The 24,686-nt window shown below is 50.0% G+C and overlaps 1 long non-coding RNA gene across 1 annotated transcript; it reads right to left on the bottom strand.

The window, feature by feature from the left end:
• Positions 1-761: 761 nt before the first annotated feature.
• Positions 762-4,754, bottom strand: LOC144145199 (uncharacterized). The gene is made up of 3 exons (XR_013317449.1): positions 4,689-4,754; positions 4,257-4,319; positions 762-1,008 (listed from the first exon to the last, which is right to left on the bottom strand). It is a non-coding gene; the product is annotated as an uncharacterized LOC144145199 (long non-coding RNA).
• Positions 4,755-24,686: the final 19,932 nt, after the last annotated feature.

Below are 24,686 nucleotides of genomic sequence, written 5' to 3'. Positions count from 1 at the left end.
TACATTTTTCCTCAAATGTACCTACATTCTTCTTTGCGCTGAACAGCGGGAAGTTTCGAACGCTTGTGACTACATAAACCCCTTGGCTTTCGAAGCCTCTGGGGTACGCCGCGAACAACAGCGTTACCCCGGGACGCCGCCTTGGTGCTCTATATAGTACTTGGGTGGAGCGAGCAAGGTAGGACGACAAGGCGATCGCCTAAAGTGCTCTGCACTTAAAAATATTCAAATTCTGTTCCTAGGAGCAGAAACCAGGTCATCATTTTGAACAAGCGCGAGTCTGCCCGTGCGCCACGGAGGCCTAACATAGGAGTCGTATTAGCTGTTGCTTAGAGACTGGAAGGACTGTTCCATGCGAACCAGTATATGGCTGTTGCAGGGAGCGCCAGGCGGCCAGGTTTCTCAAACGCACTTGTCGGTGCTGTGGAACTGACTCGCGCCGTGTCTCCGAATGTATACTTCGGCGACTTCGCGTATGCCACCGGTTTCCGCGTCGTCTAAGCGCGGTCGACCACGCAAGTTTGCCAGCAACACCAAATCGGAGGAGCGTGCAATGCCAGCGGAAGCGAAATCGCTTACGGCCTCAAGTCATGTAAGGATATCCAAGTGTGCCCAGGAATTTTTTTTGTAGAACAGGTAGCTTCTTTTCTCGTTGGTGATCAGGAACTGCTCATTGACTAAAAATACAACTGAGAGGAATACAATATTTATCTGACTGTCTCAAGTACTTCACGTCTGTTGAGTCAAATAAAGGACATGTGCAACTTCAACGTTGACCCATGTTTTATTTACCATTCAACAACCAAATGCATTGTTGAGTAAAACAAACAAAACTAAACCAACACCTTCGAAACATGGGATCTCATTGCTTTAGCAATTACGGCACCCTGATAGGTGACCTAGGCTCGCGTGCAGCTCTCTCGGCACGGGCCACGGCGTCTTCAGCGGCAGGACTGTAACGGCTGGCCTCCTGAAGAACGGCTGCAGAGTCGCCCATTGCGAGGTACGCTGTGAAAGAAAAGCACTTCAGTGAAACCAGAAGAAAATGCGCGATATCAATCTACGGCAGCTGTGCAGCCGTAATGTGTTTTATCACAGGAAAAACTGAGTTCGCTGCACAAGAAATGTCGGTTGCCCAGCAGGTAAATTTCACTTGCAAGTCTCCCTTCAGAGAGTGATCTCAAATATCAGTAATACTCTAATACCAAATAGACCGCGTGATATCAAACCTCTACTACGTGTCATATAGGTAGAGCCGAATTTTTTGTAAGAACTCGAATGAAGACCAATGGGGCAGGCAAACGCGTGCACATATTTGATGTCGGCAAGGCGTGCTGAGATCTATCGTATGGCATTTAGATAAGGCTCAACATCCTTAAACTGACAGTCAACAAATTTTTGTCAAGTGCATGTTTTCTAGCGCTTATGAAAGCCAGCGTTTTATATACAAGAACTTCCCAAATAAACAGGCGGAAACCATTTTAATTTTGCACATGAATTTCTGATGTGTGAAATGTCGCGACACGTAGCGTAGAAACGTGACACTACCTTAACGGCTGCAAATTATTCCTCCGATTTTTACGCGTGATTCACACGCCCCATGAAGGACTAGGAAAGGTTGCCTATTACTGTTCTTTTAGCCGGTGACAAGTTATTAAATGTCCCCTTTTAATCTCACGTGCAGATAAAAGTGTGATGCCACACGGCTCCCTGCCATGGTTGCCAGCATTCTTATTGGCAGGACACGTATGGCTGGTAGATCAAAAATTCCGATTTCAAAAGTTCTTGGGCGCTAGCGAAGCCGTTTCGGGTTGAGGTGTTTTAAGTGGTTCTCTTTCATTTGGGATAAAGCAAATGTTCTCGAAAAAACCCGTTGTTTGTCCCTTTAAGCCAACGAGAAACTCGCGTCGTACGCCGTTAAAGTTGAGGCCCACAACTGTTTATCTTTTAGGTGAGTGCGAGAGGCTTCTGCAACGTATAAGCGGTGATGTAAACTGAAGAAATCGTCTTAATAAAGTGGCCCTCTCATTTGGGTACACTCCGGAAGCTACCACATTCGCTAAACAGTCATCCTGGTCGACGACAGAGCACTGATATTTCTAAAACTAACTGCCGTGCTCGGCATATTCCTTTCTTTGGGAGAGATTGCCCTGCGTCCTCAAAGGTGCAGCATTGCTGCCATTTCGCCCAAAAATGCGAGGAAAGACTTTCATTCAATCCCGAGATATTCCGGAAGGATGCAGGAAATAATGAAGACGGGATGTGCAAAGACAGCGATGGCGCGAAGTTAAAGAGCAGCGAGGGAGCTCTGACACCCTGTGGAGAATCAGCGTGAGAGCGTGGCTCGAAATGGGAGAATGGACTAGGACGTCCAAGACCATATAGGCAGGAAGGGCATAGTAGTAGAAGCCTTTGTTCTGTAGTGGACACAAGCAGGCTGACGATCCTGCTGCTGAGCTTTTCATTGGATCCCCACACACTTGCGCCCCGCCAATTAGGCTCACCAAATAAGCACAAGTAAACAAGTTACACAAAGATTTCAAGTGACTGACTTGGCGTATTTTACGGGTGCTAGAGATAATTATTTCCACCTCATGAGGGCCACGAAGCGCTTCCGCCTCGCACTCGATAGTGGCTAGAGGGCTGGTGTAAAGAGTAGATCGAAAGAAAGCAGGGCACTCCCCAAAATAAAAAGGCCATAAACAGAAAATACAACTTTCATGTGTTTGAAAAAGCTATTTTTGTGTTAGCTCACTCACCTCCATTCCAGCCATGAACGACTTTTCTAATTGAAAAAACACCAGAAAGTTTAAAAAACTCAAATTTTGCGCTGCGCTAACCTATTATGGCAAGGAGGGACGTAATACGCACCGGCACTAAGCCATTTTTATCAGCGTGATAACAGTGCGTTAGCGTTCACTTGACCCGATAAAATTGAAGTAGAGGCCCCGCTACAAACGCCCAGTCATGCGTCTGGGCTGTGGCTAAGGTCGCACGTCGCACAAATAAGATTCCGTGTCGCCATAGAAAAATCGATGAAAAGTGGCGACGGAGTCGCCACTGTTGAATGTATTCATTAATATTTCTGTTCTTCGCTCCATGTTTACGATAAGATTGACGTTGTTGCTATCGGGAGAAAATCGTCTTGTTACTGAACCGGACTTGTATTTTGTCGTCTTGGCCCCAGCAACTAAACACCGCACAGCCTCACTCTGAAGCGACCCCGCCTAATCCCAACTCGTGAATGGCAGCGTCTCCGGCTGCTATGGCCGCGTCGACGAGAATGTGACAATACCACTGTCGGGAAAGACAAAAAGGAACGAAAAGTGGGTTTCTCGCAAAAGAACCATACCACGCAAGTCATGCATTTGGTTGGAATCTAGACTACAGAGTGTCTAGACTACAATACACAAACTACAATACACAATACACAGACTACAATACACAAACCCCTTTCGCCCTGGGAACAATATGATAAGAAAAAGGTACCGCCGATTTGGATGTGGCAACGTGAAAACATCGTGCAAAACAAGCATAGATTCTTTCTAATAAATCGTTGTCCAATACACCATCACCGACTATGTGCTTCGCTGTTGGCATTTAATGTCCTTTTACGTTGAGACAGAACACGCACATGGGTTTAAGAGTACGGGCACATATTTGCTGTGTTCTACACTGGGAAACGCTTATACACGTGTTCTACCGTCCTATAGTGGTTGCGCTATACGTAATTGATTCCACTTCCTAACTCACTGAAATTATTGAGTTGAGCAGCCCTTCAATGGAGTGTTATCAATGCAACCCTGCCGGTATACGCCGTGGTCGGCCAGCCTAATTCGAGCTGCATCTACGCTTGTTTGTTTTGTTATTTGGTCGAAAATAGGTCATCATCATCATCATTTCTCGTTTTGGTGTTTTTCTTGTTTTCTTCACTAATATGAATCACCTCTCTTCTAGCTTCGTTGAGGCTGAACATTCGGAAGCTTTTCTGTTAAGCTTGATGACCTACCGAGCAACTTCAAAAGCGTGGGTACCGCGTTAGAACCTTATATCTCGAAACGTTACGTTTGACCCAATAATCGTCGCGACCATCCCCACGTCTCCTGTTTTCACTGCGCATGGCAGCAGTTTGCCTGCCTCATTACCATCGGTGACCCCCTTGCCTAAAGCTTCATCCTATATCTGCGATGTCCAGACAGGGAGCTGAGAAGTACTCTCACACTAAAAATTGTTCCCTGAACATAAATGGCTCATACCCAGCATGAAAGCAGCCAGCAGCAGGAGACGAAATCCGAGAGGGCGAGCCATGGTCGCTAGATCTGAGAAGACAAAAATGGGGTAGGGTAATAAGGGTCACCAAAAGAAGTTTCAGATCGTGCAAAAATGTGAAAACGTTGATAAAATTTTCACGTGACTTAAACACAGAAAAGTCGGCGGAGGGCCAAGAATTTTAGCCTCAGGCTTTCAATCTCTGCGACAGAAATTCAGTGGTTCCTGATTTCCTTAGGCAAAACGTACAGTGCGGCAGATCCTAATGGTTACTGTTTTTTGTGTTATACGCACAAAAAAGATTGATAGCTTTCTTGCTTCATTTAAGATAACTTGTTTGCCAAAATACGATACTTTCTACATAGTCGGGAGCCGTAAAAACGTTGCTGAAATGAAGCATGCAGAGTTCTGATTCTCACCAAGATAGCGGTCAGGGAGGGCGCTTGAGCGATGGCTCCAACTGAATTGTGTGGGGGCTATATATTGGGAAAAATCTCCTTTTAAGCAGGAAATGCAAGAGTCCATTATTGGTATTAGAGAAATAAAGCAAAATAAACTAGGGCGCAGGATACAGTTCAAAATATACTACGGATGGATTTTGAACTACAAACCACAATTCTTTTGTGTTTTTAACGTTCATGCCATTAAACGGCAAAACCGACAAAATTGATGAAGTGGTTGTTAAGGTATAACGTAGAGGATGCGGTGACGAAAATAACCAAAGTGCTGAAAAAACCTCCAGCTTCGATAAGTGGAGATTTACTGGATCAATATTGCTCTCCGTGGAAACGGGAGTTTCCGGCGTGGACACTAATAATCTGGCTTGCACATAGGTCAGAAGTTTAGGCTGTCAGGGCCAGGGCCCGTCAACGGAACTAACAATGACGGCTGTAATTGCCCGGAAAATAAGGATGCGGTTTCCAACAATCAAGTAGAAATGTTTACGACATAGCGAAGAGAGCAACTTGCGAAATCGCTCAAGGGCTCCTTTTTGGCGAGCTTTTTGTTCAGCAGGCAGCGTTTGGACTAAAAAGTTTATAATTGTGTTCTGCGTCGAAAAAATAGTGTTACGAACGTCAAAAATATATACATGCGCAAACTGCAACGAACATCCCACACTCTACCACACAACCGGGGCTCGCCGGAACACACCAGCAGGCCCACTGGTCGAACCCCTAAACTCGAGCAGTGGGAGGCTGCGTGTTCCAGCTTGGACGAGAAGGACCAGCGATAGTTGGTAGTCCGGGCACGTAGGACAGCAGCCGTCACAGGAGCCCAGTATTTAGGGCTTCTCCTGCTTTCGAGTATGAAGCTAATTTCACATAAAATTCATTTTCACCCCCCCCCCCTACCACCACCGTCATTTGAAAATTCCCGTCATTAAGTTTAAAGACTGTAATAAAGGACCCTAGCAAGCCCCTCAAGATGTCTTAAGATATAAGAGTAAAGAATTGATTGCCAGTCTACTGATTATGTTCAAACGTCTAAGAAATTTCAGGACATTCAGATCCTTCTTCAGGCGAACTTCAATGCCCTTGCGAACAAATTTAGAATGTTTTGCCGCGGAGCTCTGCATGGCTAACTTACCCCAGTGTTTTCGTCTCCATGACAGAAACTCCTATGCACCAGGTATGAACTCGTAAACCAATGCAGTAAGGCATGTGCTCACAATTTGCCTAGCAAGAAAAGAGCTAGAAACCCACTTATACTCCATGTTGTTCCACGCTTGGTGCAGTCATGAGTTAACCTGCCTCAGATAAGGAGCAGGTGCTTACAAATCTGATCGCTCCGAGCGTAAATAATTTTGCGCTCATGAGAGGCGCGCCGCGATAACTCGCGAGAGTTGTGCCCTTGATGATGCTTGTAAGCAGTGGGCGCGACACATTGATTGATTGATTTATTCATTATGTATGTGTGCCTAACGCATTGAAGGTACAGCTCTGCTTTGAGGTGCGGCGTAGTGGAGGGTTCAGAGTGATTTTGATCACCTCGGGTTGTTTAATGCGCAGCGAAATCTCGACGCACGAGTTTCTTCGCTTAGCGGGCTCGACTGAAAGATGGGTGCCCCGAAGACGAGAATGCATGGAAGTGGCGCAGGTATCAAGGGAAAAGACTTGGAAGCCCAAGCATGCGTATGAGAAAAGTAATGTCAACTTGCTGTACAAACATTTATGATTGGAATGCGCAGTGTGCGACACAGTGTGGACATCCTTGCTAAAGGCCCAGAAAACACAGAACAAAGAGGGTAGGACAAAGGTACCTCGTGCTTTTTGCTCGTCCTGTGTAGAAGCACGAGGTACCTTTTTTGTTTGCGATGGAATGCCCGTTCGCATAAAAATAACCTATTTACAGGTACAGATGGGCACCCGTTTCTCGAAGGAAGGCAAGAAGGGAGTGGTGGTGGGGCGCCCAGAGCCACCCCTGGAGGTCGGGGGGGTCTTCCAGGATGGAGGCCTGTGTCTCTCAAGTGTCCGTTTCCGGCTGCGTTCAGTGAAGGACACGCCCATATTAGGTGGTCCGCATCAGCTTGTGCGGCAGGAGCTGTGCAGAAGGGGCCGGTGTCATCATACGGGGCATGGTATCATGGTGGACACGCTTTGGTCACAGCAGATGAAAGCGTCACTCCAATGTGAAGTCTGCGCAGAAAAATATCCTCCCAGAGAGCAACTCTACTGTGGAGGTCCGTTCCATACAGTGGGATGAGCGTATGTGTGGCGCGACGCAGATCATCCGTTGGAGAAAGTTTTCTATTGGACGGGATGTTAACTATGGCAGCGGCCCAGGAATAGACGTAGGGTGACAAGCCCTATACGCTGCAATGTGGGCGGGGACCGTATTCCACCGAACCCACTAAAGCAGGGGAGGACTGCGGAACGTGTCTAGTAGTGTGTGGATGACCCCTCAAATAGTTCAATTGTTGGATACTGGGGATAAATCAGGTATCGCCGACGGGATTTCGTATAAAGATGCAGGATGGAACGCAATGGGGTGCGATGTAACGCCGGCATTAGTTCCGCGAGGCCATCCCGGATGGCTGCGAGCTCTGCCAATAGAGATGGCAGGGTGCGGATGGTTTGGTAGAGGCAAGTTTGAGAGGCGTCAGGGTAGACGGGACACTGCATCACGGTAGATAAAACGCCATCCTGTCCCCGAGCGTCCACGAAGGCCACTACCGCCTTGTACTGGGTCTCAGCCGTCAGTAGTGATGCTCTCGCACATGCTTTTCCGGTAGATCGAGTGTGAAGTCGAGTCAGTGGTCGATTGTCAGTAACCTGGTGATACAGCCATGGCGGCCTGGTTACACGGCGATTTGATAAAGCAGGTAGGAAACAGCCCGTATATCTAGCTAAGGCCGCTGAACCCGGATGCGTTACGCATTTTCAAGATACTACCATGGTTTTGGTTCATGGCAATCAGCAAACTAGGAAAATCATCGAGGCATTCCACATTAGAAAAAGAGGTGAAGTGTATTTGTGAACCGTCGATAGTACTGCATGAGAAAAACGTTTTGTTTTTGGATCGGTCAGTTTGAGATATCTATAATCTGCTGGCGTCATGAAGTGTGGGCACGTGGGTTTAAGTTGAAGTGCTTATGAGCTGTTGCGGTATCAATTAAATTAGTTGTGAGTACAGCGTAATCCTGTGATTTTCCCTCTAGTGTCTGTGTTTTACGCTGTTCGCAGATGTTCATCCGTGAAAATCGCTTGTATGACGGGGAAAGGACAGTGATACGCTACGCCTGATAACAGCGGAGCGTACCGATGCCGCCGATTCACTCATTCGTCGAACTTGAACTCAATGAGCGCTGTAATGACTAAAGGAGTCAGATTTCAATGCTATTTTTTTTCTTTTATTAGATCACACGACCCACCACCTTACTATGAGGAGTGTGGACATATGCCATGCATTGGGCTCTATGCAATGTAGAGGCTTGTACTGACCTCTTGTGTTACTGTTACGCCAAACAAAAAATTGCGGTTTTATTGCCAAACACAGAACAAACTAGGCCAGGTTATTCTTATGCTCCGTTATCAGTGAGTTGGAAACTGTAAAAACTGTTATTTCTTTCGCCAGAAAAAATTTTAAACCGCCCGTTGTGCGAAACTGCGCTAGAACCATTGCTGCACAAGTGTCGGCCGATTGATGGAGCTACTTGCCTTCTACCTTGACTCCTCACTTGTGGAATTTCAATGGAATCTGTATGTGCACAAGTCCGGCGTTTGTATTGGATCCTGCCGGGCTCCGTTGCTGAGTGACGTTCTGCTGCCCCATTTTGACAGGAAGCTGAATGACGAGTTGCGTGCCGCCCCACTCACCAAGGTTTTTGAGTACGTCGACGATTTCTTGGTTATGTACGAGTGTCCCGAAGGTGTGACGTTTGAGCCAAAGGTTGGCCGTATTTGCGGCATCTTCAAGTCGGCCTCTAGCGGAAGGTATTAATCAGAGAACTTTCGGTCAACTCAGAGTTTCGTTTTTTGGACTTAAAGCTCCACCTTCACGCACAACACGTCTGTTCGCAGTACTCCCCCCGCGCGCAGAAAAGGATACTGCCGTTTTCGTCGGCTCGTTCAAAGGTGGTCAAGTGCGTAATTGCTCAAGGCGCCTTGCGGAATGCTCTCCAGAGACGTTACCACCACCTTGTCCCAGAGAGCTTCAAAGAGCAAGAATAGCGACTCAAGAAGGCGGGCTTCCCCGACTGTCTAATCAAGAGCATGGCCGGAATTTTTCTAAAGAAAATCCGCGAAGGTAGGCCGGAGAAGAATCCGAAGTGGGAAAAGGAAGGAACGGCTATCATTCTATACCTGCATGGTGTTTCCCACAAGCTGATGAAAACGGAAAGAAAGTGTGGCGTCACAGTGGTTTTGTCGGCCCCCAACAAGCTTGCCCAGCTCTGCAGAAAGGTGAACAGTGGTGACTAAAGCTTTGGTCACTGTGTGGTTAGGCATACAAATGCCTACACGGAATGCAGGAAAAGTGTTGTGTACAACGTCCTTCTGTCCTGCGACAAGTCGTACGTAGGAAAGATGGGGCGTTGCATTAATGCCCAGCTGCGCGAGCATGCAAACTCGCTCAAGAAGTTTCAGGGGAGCAATCTGGCAATCCATTGCGGAAAGCATAACTGCTCATCGAAGCTCGACCACACTTCGACAGTGAGCAGATACCCGGACCAGCGCTTACGTGAAATTTCAGAGGTGTTTCCTATCTACTAAATGGGGGACTGTTGCGTCAGCATGCCTTCAATCTCTCTACATGCTAAAGAGATTAACTATTTAGGTGGTCTGACGGTCGTGGGTGATACCACAGAATAGCAATCTTACTTTTTTATGATGTTGTCATTTTTGTTTTCCATATGCTTTGGATTTCCCTTTATATGTCTCTGTTTCTTTCATTAACCTTCAGTCGTCAGTCAGCGCCCGTCCCTGTCTGTTTTCGTTCGTGTCCCGTCCTTTGCCCTGTTTTTATTAATGGATTTAGGCTGCTTTGACGCTATCTTCCCTTCTGCGTTCTATACAGCTGCGTACTTGTGCAAGGGGTGCCTTTTTCTGGTCGTGTGCACGCGCCTAGGCGGGGGCTCGTTGGCGCGTAGTTCAAATTATCCGTGCCGGATCGCACATGAGCTCGAATTAACCTGCTTGTTTGTACATTGACTTCAATGGAGACTTGGCCGGACCAAGTCATGCAGTTGAAATGATCCGTAAATTCCAATTATAAGAGTTAGAATTAACAAGCTTTTACTGTATTAACTAGAAACTAGTCCAGTAAAGCTGAAGAAAGCGCGGAGGGACATGGATTCGCATGCGGCAACCACAGCGAAATTGTTCGTTGAATCTAAGCTGAAATATAATTTTTTGCCCTCCAAACGATAAAGTGTTCAGTGCACTCAAGGTACATACCATTTGCGTTTATCCGTTTCGAACTGAAATCTTTAAAAATCATTTCCACCATCAATGCATGGTCAATGCTCGCAGGTAGAAAATACTGAGTTACCCAAACGCACGAAGCAAGATAAATTTCTGGAAAACTGCGCAATACGCGACATTTTGTTCTCGAGTGTGTGAAGGTGGGGCACTGCCGGAGCGATGCGTGACCCTAAATAACAATGCTGATAGGCGCTCTCAGCACCTAAAACGACCTCATAAATAACAAACCTCCACTATTTACCAAACAATATGTAGAGATGATCTCAAGGAACTTTTTTTTTCGATTAAAAGTGCCGGAAATAACGAAAACTAGATGGTCTGGTGCTCAAACCCAGGATGTAAGCCTTAGAAGCCAAGAAGCTACAAGCTAGGTCACAGTTGCTGACCAGTCAGCTCGTTTTAGAAGCTGATCAAGAAGGTTAAAGCTAACCATTATACAGTGCCGTAGGTGCAACACGAAGGGCCCGGCATGCACTGGCTTCGAAACGAAACGAAATGTCTCGCGTATATTGTCACGAATAAAGGTAGAAAAGCAGTATTTACTGGATTTAAAAGACCTACAGACGGCACCGAAGCTGACGTACAATCAGAGGTGCCGGGGTAGCACCTTAGACTCTTCTTCATCTCAGACCCAATGTTCAGAAAGACACATACCCAAACAGGGAGATTGTCCCAGGCATGCGGCATTACCCCCTCCCCTGAGAAAGCATCGTCCCGATGCAGCGTCCCTATTGATGGTCCCGTGAGTCGTTCGGCAAACACAGCAGTTCAAGATTCAGTCGAGCGGGTGTTGTACGGCTTAATTCGTGCTACGTGGATGACGTCGGATTGTGACGTGGTGCGAGGAGAACGTACCGTGCCCTCAGGAAGAACTTCGTTGTTCACGTCGCTTGTCTGGCGCAGAACATTGTAGGGTCCAAAGTAGCGATGCATCAATTTTTCAGAGTACCCCTTCCGGCAAACAGGGCGCCACACCCAGACGAGGTCTCCTGGTCGATATGTAACCTCCCTGTGACGCGCATTATACCTCGGGGCATCGTTTACTTGCTGGCATCGAATGCGCTGGCGAGCCAGCTGCCATGTGGCCTCTGCACGCTGTGCGATTTCGTCGGCGTCTGTGGTGACGACAGAGCACTCGTCAGGTAAACGCATGGAGTCCAACATTGTCAGCATCCCAGTTCGGGTGGTCGACGTCAACGTACATAGAGAGCATATCGGCAATGGTCTTGTTTAGCCACTCCGTTAGTCCGTTCGCCTGCGGGTGGTAGGCGGTTGTCCTCCGGTGGCTTGTGCAGCTGAGATGTAATACTTCTTTAAGAAGTGTGTGTGAACGCAGCTCCCCTGTCCGTGATAACAACTGTCGGGGCACCGTGACGAAGGACGATGTTTTCCATAAAGAACTTGGCAACTTTTGTGGCCGTGCTTCGGGGAAGGGCCTTTGTTTCACAGTAACGTGTTAAGTAGTCCGTAGCGATGACGATCCATCTGTTGCCGGAGGATGACAACGGAAAACGCCCCAGAAGATCCATACCGATCTGCTGAAACGGTAATTTCGGAGAGTCAACCGGTTGGAGTAGACCGGCGGGCTTTTCGGGCGGAGTTTTCCGCCTCTGGCAGTCTCGGCAAGTTTGTACGTACTGCTTGACATCAACCGCAAGCTTCGGCCAGTAATACCGTAGACGTATGCGGGCTAAGGTACGGGCGAAGCCAAGATGTCCGGAAGGCGGTTCATCGTGATAGGCCTGCAGAATTTCTGCACGCAGTTTTCTTGGTGGAACGAGCATGCATGTTGTTTCCATGGCATCAAAATGTTTTTTATACAGGATGTTGTTACGTAGACAAAATGATGTACGGCCGCGTGCGAAAGATCTGGGTAGCTGAGAGGTACACCCTTCGAGGTAATGAATTCCTGGGGGAAGTTCGGGGTCATTTCGTTGGTCTTGAGCAAGGTCAGAAGGAGCGACGGCTCCAAGAAAGCCGCCATCATCGTCTTCCTCGGTAGAGATTTTATCGATTGGGGCGCGGGAGAGGCAGTCTGCATCGCTGTGTTTACGGCCGGACTTGTTAACGACACTGACATCGAACTCCTGTTGGCGGAGACTCCAGCGAGCGAGACGTCCAGACGGGATTTCAGGTTTGCCAACCATCACAGAGAGTGATGGTCAGTAGCCACCTTGAAGTGTCATTCATAGAGATAAGGCCGAATTTCGGTGATGGCCCGCATGACAGCCAAGCATTCCTTATCAGCTGTGGAGTAGCTGGCTTCGGTGCGTGACAGAGTACGGCTCGCATAAGCGATAACCCGCTCTACACCATCTTGCCACTGTACAAGCACTGCACCTAACCCGATGTTGCTTGCGTCAATATGCAGTTCAGTGTCAGCGTCCTCGTCAAAGTGGCCGAGAATAGGTCTTCAAAAGACTGCAAAAGTCTGCAAAAGACTTTTCAGTTCGTCGAACGCTGAACACTCTTTTGGGCCCCAACTGAACTGCACATCATTCTTTGTTAGGCGAGTTAACGGCTCCGCTATATCGGAAAAGTTCTCCAAAAAGCGACGATAGTACTCGCAGAGGACGAGAAAACGGCGTACGGCGTTTTTGTCGCTTGGCGTTGGGAAAGCGCCGACAGCAGCTGTCTTGTCGGAGTCAGGGTGGCCGCCTTGGAAGCTGACGAGGTGGCGCAAAACTTCAGCTTTTCGTACCCAAAATGGCACTTTTCTGGTTTTACGACAGTTGGGCGGATCGGATGGCCTCAAGAACTGCCCTCAGACGCACTAGGTGCTCTTCGAATTTTCTAGAAAACACTACCACGTCGTCCAAATATACAAGGCACGTCTGCCACTTTAGTCCAGATAGAACAGTGTCCATCATCCGCTGGAAAGTGGCGGGAGCGGAGCACAAACCAAACGGCAGGACCTTAAATTCGTACAGGCCGTCCGGAGTAACGAAAGCTGTTTTTTCGCGGTCCCGTTCATCTACTTCAATTTGCCACTAACCATGGCACAAATCAATAGACGAGGAACATTTAGCATGGCGCCAGCGATCTAACAAGTCATCAATACGCGGAAAAGGATAGACGTCTTTCTTCGTAACTTTGTTAAGCTTCCGGTAGTCTATGCAAAAACGAAGAGTACCGTCTTTCTTCTCAACAAGGACGACCGGGGATGCCCAAGGACTTGTCGACGGCTGGATGACGTCGCCTCGGAGCATTTCTTTCTCTTGCTCTTGGTGACGAATAGCCTCGCGTTCTTGCGTTGAAACTCGGTAAGGGTGTTGGTGAATTGGTCGCTCGTGTTCGTCGGTGATGATGCGATGCTTGGCGATGGTTGTTTGTCGAACTTTAGACGTTACAGCAAAGCAGTCGCCAAACGACTTGAGAACATCGCGAAGCTGTTGCTGGTGCGACATCGGCAGGTCAGGGTTTACGTCAATTTTGGCGACCTTCTCCGATTCCTTCTGCGTGGACAAGACTCCTAGAACAAGATTCGTTTCTTCGTCGCTTACTGCGTCCAGGTATGCAACTGCTGTTCTGTGTGATAAATGCTGGTGTTCCGGACTGAAGTTCTTAAGCAGTATTTCTGTTCGTTCGTTGCTGATGTCGACGAGGCCACGGGCTCCGCAGACCTGTCGGTCGAGCAGCAGGGAAACGTTTTGTTCGGCGATACCACAACTGACAGGTGATTGCCCGCACTCAACAGTAACGAACATACTGCTTCGGGGAGGTAAAGTAACAATCTCCTCGCAGATTCGCAGCGCAGGCCTCGAGAGGTCCCTCTCATCGTTGACTGACAGAGGGTTCGAAAATGTAACCAAAAGATCCCGCAAGTCGATCACGGCCCCGTATTCGCGGAGAAAGTCCAAACCGAGTATAAGTTGTTTCGAGCACTCCCGCAACACGGCAAAACAGCCGGGGAAAGTTGAATCTTGAATATAAATTAGGGCGGTGCACACACCAGTCGGAACAACAAGGTGGCCACCAGCTGTGCGGATTGGCGGTCCATACCATGGCGTCGTTACTTTACGCACATTGGACGCGAGTGACCAGCTAATAACAGAATAGTCAGCGCCGGTATCGACGAGAGCTGTTACCGAGTGGTTGTCGACGAGGACCGGGATGTCGGCAGAAAGAAGTTCGTTCGCTTCAAAAAACGCTTGATTTCGGTGGTCGTCATGCGGATGTCGTTGCGTCGGTGGAGGTTCTTGAGCTTTATGCGCAGTGGCCTCATACCCGGAGGTCGCTGGTCTTAGTTTCCCCGGTGTGGGCTCGGAGACCGGTTCCCGCCAGATCGAGGAGAGCCGGGACGGATCGGTGATGAGTACCTGCGAGTGGTAGATGTTCGGGCCTGATGAGTAGCGGGCGAAGTTGACTTCAGCTCGTGGGCGGAAAGGTACTCCTCGATTTCTCCGGGTCGTTCTCCGTAGCGCGGTCGAGGTGCGTTCGGCGAGAACCCGCAAAGTCCCAGGCGGTGGTAAGGGCAGTGACGGAACACGTGGCCTTTGTTAAGTTCGGGCTCCGCATGTAATTAATGAAGGCCGCCGGTGGCCCATGTATTGGCGTCGCCTCCGCTGGTGGCTACTTTCCCGTGTCCCTTTCATGTAGCCGCACGGACGCCAAGTTCGGAGCCGCGGAGAGCGTGTGTTGTGCCCGTCCTTTTGTGTGTCAAAGGACGGGGGTGCTTAGCCTGAGTACCTCTGTCGCGCCGGAGGTGGCTGGGTCATTCGGCATAACAAGCTGACGGGAGGCCAGATGATCGTATCTCTTAGTGTTGAAAGCGCGCGCCGTGTAAGTTTGGAAAATCTTCGACTCCGGCGGCGGGCGCTTTTCGTCGACGGGTCGTTCGCCTCGACGATGATCGCCTCGGCTGGCAGCGTCTCTCCCCGTGGTCTGTCCAGGTGGGCGGCGGTGCCCCTTCGTCTGGGAGGGAATTAGCAACCCTCATTGCCCGCGCGTCGCGGGACAATGGGGGCGTCGCGGGAGGCGCCGCGCGGAGGGAGGTCAGCCGCGCGAGGACCGCTCCGGGCCCTCGGCTTGGCTGTTTGTGCAGATGCCGCCCGCTTAACGTAATGGATGGTTCACTTAAGGCCGCAGATGTCCTGTATTTTCTGGCCGGGTGTAACAGCGTGCGTAGGAGACGCACTTTGAGTGCATAAGAGAGAGAGTTGGGTCACGTGACCGCAGGTGGGGACACATGTGTGATTGGCTGGTTCCTGTGGCCAATCAATGGGTTTCTATTAATTGTTTAAAGGGTTTTTCTCTCTTTCTTGTACGCCCCCTTTTTTGGAGGCGGGGTTTTTGCTATCAAAACCGGAGTGTTGGGTTTTGTCGAAGGTCGGTCGAGAGGGGATCTAGTTTAGTATAGATCTCGGCCGAACAGGCTGCTGCTGTCAGAGTGACAATGTAACCGTCACTCTGACCTGATGTGAAGTTGGAGTTTTGTAAATAATGTAAATAAACCTAATATCTAGCAAGGAAGGCAGTCCTCGTCCCTCACCCGCTCCAAGCATCGGTCGTCGGTCATCGGAGCGAGTCGAGATCGTCCTCTCGGCTCGCGCATCAAAAGAACATCACTATTTCGTCTCCATCAGTTCGCCAAGAAGATGGAGAGGCGAAATTTAACTGGCGCAGTCGACAGGATGACCACGACCATCGGCTGGAGCTGGTGGGGCATTGCGAAGAGACTCCTTCAACGCAAGGTTCGGCTCCGACCAACAACGAGCCCAACTCCAAGCATCGACGGGGAGACACCTCAGCGGGAGGCCTCGTGAGTTTCGGCTCAGTGCGGCAGCAGCCGCGATTCAACGGCAACGGGGCGACACCTCAGCGGGAGGCCTCGTGGGCTTCGGCCCAGAGCGGCGTAAGCCGCGGTTCAACGGGGCGACACCTCAGCGGGAGGCCTCGGGGGCTTCGGCCCAGGGCGGCGTAAGCCGCGGTTCAACGGGGCGACACCTCAGCGGGAGGCCTCGGGGGCTTCGGCCCAGGGTGGCGTAAGCCGCGGTTCAACGGGGCGACACCTCAGCGGGAGGCCTCGTGAGCTCTGGCCCAGGGCGGCGTAAGCCGCGGTTCAACGGGGCGACACGTCAGCGGGAGGCCTGGTGGGCTATTGCCCAGGGCGGCGTAAGCCGCGGTTCAACGGGGCGACACCTCAGCGGGAGGCCTCGGGGGCTTCGGCCCGGGGCGGCGTAAGCCGCGGTTCAACGGGGCGACACCTCAGCGGGAGGCCTCGTGGGCTCTGGCCCAGGGAGCACGGCCCCATCCCAGCGGCGAGAGCGGCGCATCGGGTCCACGAGCTGCTGCACCAGCGACACTGCGACCCGGCCGAACCCGGAGCGGGAACAGGTGGGCCCTGACTTACTTTCTCCGGGTTCACCATGGCCACTATGCTAACGGGATGTCGCGGCACCGACCGAAAGGTTAGTGCCATTGTGCTCGAGATTGAGGAGTTGAGAGCGGAGTTAGCTCTCAAAAATGCCCAGCACGCTTTAGAAAAATCAAGGCTAGCGGGTAGCCGGGGCGCGGGCAGCCCGTCCGCATGGGCAGCTGAAGAGCTTAGCGCTCAATTAGCCCAAGGGCGAGCGGAGATCGCTTATGAAAAAGCGAAGCTTCGCAAGATTGGTGGCCTCGAAGAGGACGCCAATGTTTTCACGGTTTTTGTTCCCTCGTGGGCGCTTCGAGCGCCACGGGATGAGGAGAGTGGGAATGTAGTGGAGGTGGCCGGAGCCACCCCAGTTGTGCAACACGTTAGCGTCCCCACTGCTACAGATGAGATCATAGAATCTCGCGAGACGGAAGTCTTAGCTGCAGCAATTATTCCGGTGGCGGCGGGAAATGTTGCCGTGGTCGCGCAGGGAATTGTCGAGAGCAGCACCGCCCCATGCGCCGAGGATGAGCTAATGCAGAGATCGAGCGAAGCTGCAGAAAGCATGCTCATCTCGGAGGAGGCAGAGTAGGCGCAGGGGCCCTGCAAGGGCAGCGGAACGGCGCGCCTAATCGTTGAGCTTCCGTGCGCAAAGCAGGAATGTGCAGGCGGCCCGCGGCGTCTTGCGCGGAGGTCGATTCCGACGGGCCCGAGAACGCGGGACGCGGTGGCAGGTGTGGCGGCGCAGGTGCGACATCGTCGTACGCGCTACCGCCGAGTAGGTGTTCCTATTCTCTCGGGAGCAGAGGACACCGCGAGCCAAACCAGGGTTCGTGTAGAATCAGCTGGTGGCGCACAAAACGGAATCAGCTTCCGTGCGACGGTCGGTGTGTGCCGCCGTGGAAAGGGGTGTTTGCGCTGAATAGTGTACAGTGCTAGATAGAACAGGTGAGTGTTGTTTGCCGCACACTTAGTTGTTAGCGTTTTGCGTTTTTTTTGTTGTTTTTTTTATGTGTAGGGTTCGCCCAGATGAGGATTATTCTTAGTTTTACCTCTACTGTCGTTCTGCCCCTTGTAGTTAGTTTTCTTTTTGTGTGTGCATGTTTTCGTTGCGTTCAGCTGTCGTAAGGCGTGTAATTTGCGAGTAGCGCAGTTTGGCGGTTTTAACGCTGTCTTCTCGTGAAGCAGAGCCGCGGTTACAGCACGGTAGAGAGTGTACCTTTGGGTACAATGGCGAGTGCCTTTCTTTATTTGCGCTCGTTGGCATGTGGTCATGGTGGGCCATGGAATGTGCAAGTAGGGCCCCCTTGTGGCGCTTGTGTGCGAACTAGTGTCTGAAGTACTGAAAAGTGAACTTTCAGTACATCGCATGTGGACAGCGAGTGAACCGCAACCGGGACGAACAATCTGTGTCGCATTCCGAAAGAACCGGCGTCCGCGAGTGCGTGAAGAAACGCTGAACTTACTTAAACGTTTTGTTATCGGTACAGGACTACCCTCATTTTTTTGTGTTTGGGTTTGTTTGGGTGTATGTTTCTTTCCTTAGAGGGAAAGAATGTTCCTGCATGCGCTTAACGTTTAACAGTGGATGGTTTTATTCATTTTGTGGTAAAGTTTGAAAATTTACACCCTTGGTTGGGTTGGTTGCCTTTAATGGTAGAGGGTGCCACGAGTTTGTTCTCACGGGCCCTGTAGTTGAGCACTTTTGTTTATTATTTGATGTTGCGCAAGCCATGGCTAGGCCAAGGCACTGAGTATGCCGTGTTGCATCCGTTTTTTTTTTGTGCAGTTGGCCGGCGCGTTGTGGTGGTTGGGTTGGTGTGTACCGGGTTAATTTTTTTTATTGTTGTATTGTATAGTATTTTGTAGTGTACTCGCGTAACGGCTTGAGCGTGTTTTGTTTAGTTCTTGCTCTGCAGCAAGACATAACAAATAGTGAGAGTTAATGTTGTACGTACAGCTAGTGTACGGACAACATTCTTAGTGCGGAGGTGTTAAGTTCGGGCTCCGCATGTAATTAATGAAGGCCGCCGGTGGCCCATGTATTGGCGTCGCCTCCGCTGGTGGCTACTTTCCCGTGTCCCTTTCATGTAGCCGCACGGACGCCAAGTTCGGAGCCGCGGAGAGCGTGTGTTGTGCCCGTCCTATTGTGTGTCAAAGGACGGGGGTGCTTAGCCTGAGTACCTCTGTCGCGCCGGAGGTGGCTGGGTCATTCGGCATAACAAGCTGACGGGAGGCCAGATGATCGTATCTCTTAGTGTTGAAAGCGCGCGCCGTGTAAGTTTGGAAAATCTTCGACTCCGGCGGCGGGCGCTTTTCGTCGACGGGTCGTTCGCCTCGACGATGATCGCCTCGGCTGGCAGCGTCTCTCCCCGTGGTCTGTCCAGGTGGGCGGCGGCGCCCCTTCGTCTGGGAGGGAATTAGCAACCCTCATTGCCCGCGTGTCGCGGGACAATGGGGGCGTCGCGGGAGGCGCCGCGCGGAGGGAGGTCAGCCGCGCGAGGACCGCTCCGGGCCCTCGGCTTGGCTGTTTGTGCAGATGCCGCCCGCTTAACGTAATGGATGGTTCACTTAAGGCCGCAGATGTCCTGTATTTTCTGGCCGGGTGTAACAGCGTGCGTAGGAGACGCACTTTGAGTGCATAAGAGAGAGAGTTGGGTCACGTGACCGCAGGTGGGGACACATGTGTGATTGGCTGGTTCCTGTGGCCAATCAATGGGTTTCTATTAATTGTTTAAAGGGTTTTTCTCTCTTTCTTGTACGCCCCCTTTTTTGGAGGCGGGGTTTTTGCTACCAAAACCGAAGTGTTGGGTTTTGTCGAAGGTCGGTCGAGAGGGGATCTAGTTTAGTATAGATCTCGGCCGAACAGGCTGCTGCTGTCAGAGTGACAATGTAACCGTCACTCTGACCTGATGTAAAGTTGGAGTTTTGTAAATAATGTAAATAAACCTAATATCTAGCAAGGAAGGCAGTCCTCGTCCCTCACCCGCTCCAAGCATCGGTCGTCGGTCATCGGAGCGAGTCGAGATCGTCCTCTCGGCTCGCGCATCAAAAGAACATCACTATTTCGTCTCCATCAGTTCGCCAAGAAGATGGAGAGGCGAAATTTAACTGCCTTCTTCACCACAATGTTAGCACAGGGGCCGATTGTCTGATGTGCGCCACACGGTCGCTTTCCGTTCGAGACGTCTTGGTTCATACCGTGTGGCTGGGTTAAACGTGCGTCCGAACGGCTGTGTCACAGTTGGTAACACCTGGGGCGTTGCCGAGGTCGGCGTGAGCAGCAAGCCCGTGTAAGTGCGATGTTCCACTGTTAGAGCCAGCATAGGATACACATCCGGGTACGTTCGAACAGGGCTTGAAACATCGGCCGGTGCCGCGGGTGCCATTGCTCGCCGAACTTCGTCTTGGACGACGTCGGTAAAGGCAGCGAAAGTTGGTCAACAGTCACCCTGCTGATGAAGCCGCAGTTCCTCACGCACGACGCTCCTCACGAGCTCCCGGAGAGCGTGTTCATCGTTGACCGCTGAAGCGCAGGCGGCCAGACTGGCTTAACGCCCGCACTGCATGTTGCGCTGCTGCAGGGCCCGCTCCATTGAGTTCGCTTCCCGAACAAAGTCAGCAACCGTTGTTGGCGGGCTGCGTACAAGGCCAGCGAATAGCTGTCCCTTCACACCGCGCATCAGGTGGCGAACCTTCTTTGCTTCACCCATACCAGGGTCAGCTCGACGAAACAAGCGCGTCATGTCCTCGACGAACATAGAGACGCTCTCATTTAGTTTTTGCGCCCTGTACTGTAGAGCAATTTCGGCCTTTTCCTTCTGCTCGCTATTTTTGAAGTCTTCGAGCAATTGCCGCCGAAACTGCAACCAGCTTGTCAATGTAGGCGCATGGTTTTCGTACCACGTCAGTGCCGACTCTCTGAGTGAGCAGTAAACGCTTCTCAGCTTACGTGTGTCCTCCCACTCGTTGAACGCACCGACCCGATCAAATGATCGAAGATGTCGCCGTGGAACGGCCGCGGTGTGTGCGGCAAATGCACTACCAGCGGCGAGAAGGATCCGTTGCCCTGAGTGGTTTGGCAAGCAGTAGTGGTTTTCTTGACGCGTGGAGGCTTCACCAGCAGGCCAAATTCTGGTGGTAGACCTCGAATGCGGCGACTTGACTTTTGCACTGGTGTTGTCTGCAGTTGACACTCGCGTGGGTCGGTAAACTCGCCTGGTTCAAAGTGTATGGGATTACCCAGCACCTTCACCACAAATGATGTTACGCCATCAAAGAAGATGAAGACAGCAGCGGCATGTAGCGCCACGAACAAGCATCTGCATCGACGACGAAGCTGGGTGCGGCATGCTTCCTGGCATGTGTTTTCCCACATTTCTCATCTGCGTCAGCATCCTCACCGCGCTGCAGCTTCGACCGGGACGGTCGCCCTCGACCGGGGGGTAATGTCACGGGAGACCTAGGTGGTCAATGCCCCATACTGCCATGGCTCATTATAGAAGACCACGAGAACGGCGAAGTGGCTGGGTCCCAGCGCGCACTGTTATGGCCGCATTGTAAATTCTGTAAATAGATTGTTCCTCATCCTTCAACCATCCTTCCAGTCAATGGCTCTGCCGCCACGTTACATTTGGTAGGTGCGGAGTCCGCCTCCGCCTATAGGTGTCCGCCTATATCTGAGTTCCGTGACATGACCCTCCGGTCAAGGGAGACCGTCCCGGCCGAAGCCGCGGCAGGATGAAATTGCGATGCAGATGAGGAATGCGATGAGAATGTACAAGGAATAATCGCTTGACTCCGCGGATGCCGATGATGTTCTTGTGGATGCTGGACCCGCAGCAGCAATGTCTTCATGCGTGACAGCGTCGGCGGTCGTAGGAGCCACGTTGGACGGAAGGGCTGTGGATACGACGTTTTCTGCTTGTCTCGTCATGGCGGTTCTCTGCAGGTCTTCGTCGGCGTCTCACAGGCTGGGATACGGGGTGGAGGACATGGTAGAGCTGTGGTCCCGGCGGGGATGGGGCTGCCCAGCGCGGCTCCCTTCACGTTGACGGCTGGATCTGCACCGATGGCATGCAAAGCTGGGGCCAGTATGAGAGGTACCCGCACCTTACCAAATGTTACGTAGCGGCAGGGCAAATGACTAGAACCATGTTGAAGATGAAGCGATGTATTAAAAGGTAGAATGATCTATGTACATATTTACATAGCTTCCATTAGAAAGCCCGGCCAGCAACTTCGTTGTCGTCGTTATCGTCGTAGTCCTAATTGGGTCATAACCCGGTGGGGCATTGTGGGCCTATATCTGAGTTCCGTGACAATATTACTATCCAAGCAGCGATGAAGATGGAGAGCAAAGGTTTACGTTCAGCATGCCAGCTAAGATGGGCAAGTTGCCATGTTGAAAGCGCAAATTACCAAGTCTCTACCCACATCTACACACAAGAGGAAAGAAAGCACCTCCCTTTTGTGCTGTCTTCAGGATGTGAATTTTCTGCAGTTGCCTACAGAAAAACACCGTCTGCCAGCACTGCATACATTGGAACTACGTGAAAAATGGCACGAAAATAGTTTACTTCTGCCCTTTCAACATATAGTACAGAAAAAAAGCTGAAAAATAAGAGTAGGCGCGAAGTATTCTTACATACGGCTGAATAGAACAAATATGCATGCTCGCACAGCTACAAAACGCATTTTCGCAGCGCCTATAGCTTGTATTCTCTGGCGAGGAACACATGCAGGAAACCATGGCGGTACTTGTCCGTGCTAAGCACATGACGTGTGTTGGACGTTGCAAACTCTATCCCACCGAACGCAAAGTAATGTCTCCACTCCAATGTGAGTCCGTTTAATAACATCTCTGTTCACACCACCATTGTGAAACGGGTTGAAACGGAGCAGACGCCGGTGCTTTCGGCGTGCAGGCGCAGTGGCCCAAGCCGCGCCATGTCCGTGGCGCATCGACCATGTTCGTGGCCGTTTCCAGCATTACCAAGCGAAGAAATTGACAGTTAAACTTTTCAATAAATACCACTAATAACATCTCGTGGTGTGTCTTTTTTTGTAACGGATTAGATGCTACTGGAAGTCCTCAAGGACTTCCAGTAGCCATTTTCAGCTGCGTTTGACTGTTTGATTACTCGCTTTTCTTGTGCAGAGTATTACGCTGCTGCTTGGGTAAAACAGTTTTTTTCTGTATATTTTCCCAGTGTTTTTGCCCTATTTGATTATGTGAATTGAGCACCCTTTGAAATAGAAACTTAATAATGGGTACCTCAGAAAGAAGTGTTAGCAGATTCAAAGCACAAAGAGATTTGAGATTTCCTTCCCTGCGTTCCTTAAGCATTTCTACTTGATTATCAGCATGGACGAAGATGTCCCCGATGACCTTAGTTTCCGGCCTGTTACGGCCGCCATGGTACAGGGAATAGAAGAAAAAAGTGTGTCGTTCGGGGCCGACTAGGGGGGTCCCTTTTGCGATGAAAATTTCTCCTGTTGTAAGCAGCGCCCCTAGCGGCAGCTGTTTACCAGTTGGCTTCAAAAATTTTGTTTGCTAAATGATTCCTTATTTATTGCTCTAAATTGTCTCAGTTCTTTATTTCGTGATATAAAGTTTTATAAAACCCGACAAATAACTGTTTAGCTTGATTTACAAACGTATGGGTGGCGCTGGCTGACGCAGGAGGTCTCTGGGAAACGCCTCCGCTACATACAATTTTTTCATGGCAAAAGTGACCCACGCTCTCCATTGGTTTTTCCCCGAACAATACGCCTCTACCTTCTAGTACACCGTAGACATGGTGCTGCCATATGCCAGACGCATCAGCCATTAGCGATTTCCGGTGCTATGGTTTAAAACGTTATCGGTCCCAGTTTAATGACTGCCCGAACATCCGCGCAATCTTTACGCGACATTAATGGCGCCTTTCCTGCAAACTGATCGTTTCCGCTACACCGAAATTGATCCCCTAAATTTTCGTTTTTACATACTAGCGTTGTTCGTAGCAGCTCCGCCGTTTTCATCGCTATATCCGCCATTTACTACTCTTTTTTGTTTGTCACGGTTCTACCTTGATGGTCAAGTTATCATTTCTGTCTGCCTTTACTTAAAACCAGAAACAACGTCCAAAGTTACCAAATTCATCCACGTGTATAGCTGAGCCTTTTTCCATAGATTTTGGGACGGTGTCCTAGTCCCTAGTGTCTTTTGCTCCACTTCTGTCGCAAAAATCATCAACAGCTGCCTTTATTGCTTCAACAGCATTTTTGGTATATGTAGTGAGAAAAGAAATAGCACTAAGCTGTCTCGCTCACCAAAGTCGCCTGACGTTAAACAGACTACGGTAGGTAAATACATCGCACTTTGCGTGCCTCGCTTCCAAATTTTTACAGCTCCAAGTTGTGACAAAGGTTTCGCAGTTCAAAACCGCAGCTCAAATAAGTTAATTTTGAGAACTTGTCGTTTTGGTCCCAGAGGAAAAAACATACAAAAAAAAAGGACACAGAGAAGACGACAAAGACTGCTCTGAACTTCCAACTGGTTTTATTTCGAATGAACCACAATATATAGATAACCTTTATAATAATATGTGCATGCGTAGCAATTTTAGCTCTTTTTAGGGCAAGGTGATCGTGCCTATGCTTGGTGAGGCTGTGTGAGTATTACCTTTATAACCTTGTTTGAAAAATAACTAAATATTGTACACGTGCGCAGATGAGTCACTCGTGGAACGGTTATCTATATATTGTGGTTCATTCGCAATAAAACCAGTTGGAACTTCAGCGCAGTCCTTGTAGTCCTCTCTCTGACCGTGTCTTTTTCTCACTGTTTTTTCGTCAATAAAATTGGGCAGGGAAGCAATCAACACTTTTTGGTTATAACCATCACAAAATGGCAGACACTGCAACACGCCTCAACAAACACTTTTTCGGCATGTTAAAGAACCTCTAACATTTTGTTCATCCCATAAAAACATAATTAGAAAGGTGTTGGATCCACATTGGTGCGTTTGCTTCTAACTCACTTCAAAATTCTAGAGGTAGTTGCAAAATTTGTGCGCAATCTCAAATTTAATGTTTTGGCACATATTGCACTGCATTTTTTTCTTGCAGTTCGAGCAATCATGGTTCGTTTTCTT

Source organism: Haemaphysalis longicornis, unplaced genomic scaffold, assembly GCF_048455015.1.
Source record: "Haemaphysalis longicornis isolate Haplotype H1 unplaced genomic scaffold, Haemaphysalis longicornis Haplotype H1 scaffold_7, whole genome shotgun sequence".
NCBI classification, from domain to species: Eukaryota; Metazoa; Arthropoda; class Arachnida; order Ixodida; family Ixodidae; genus Haemaphysalis; species Haemaphysalis longicornis.
This window is presented reverse-complemented; position numbering and strand designations above follow the sequence as displayed.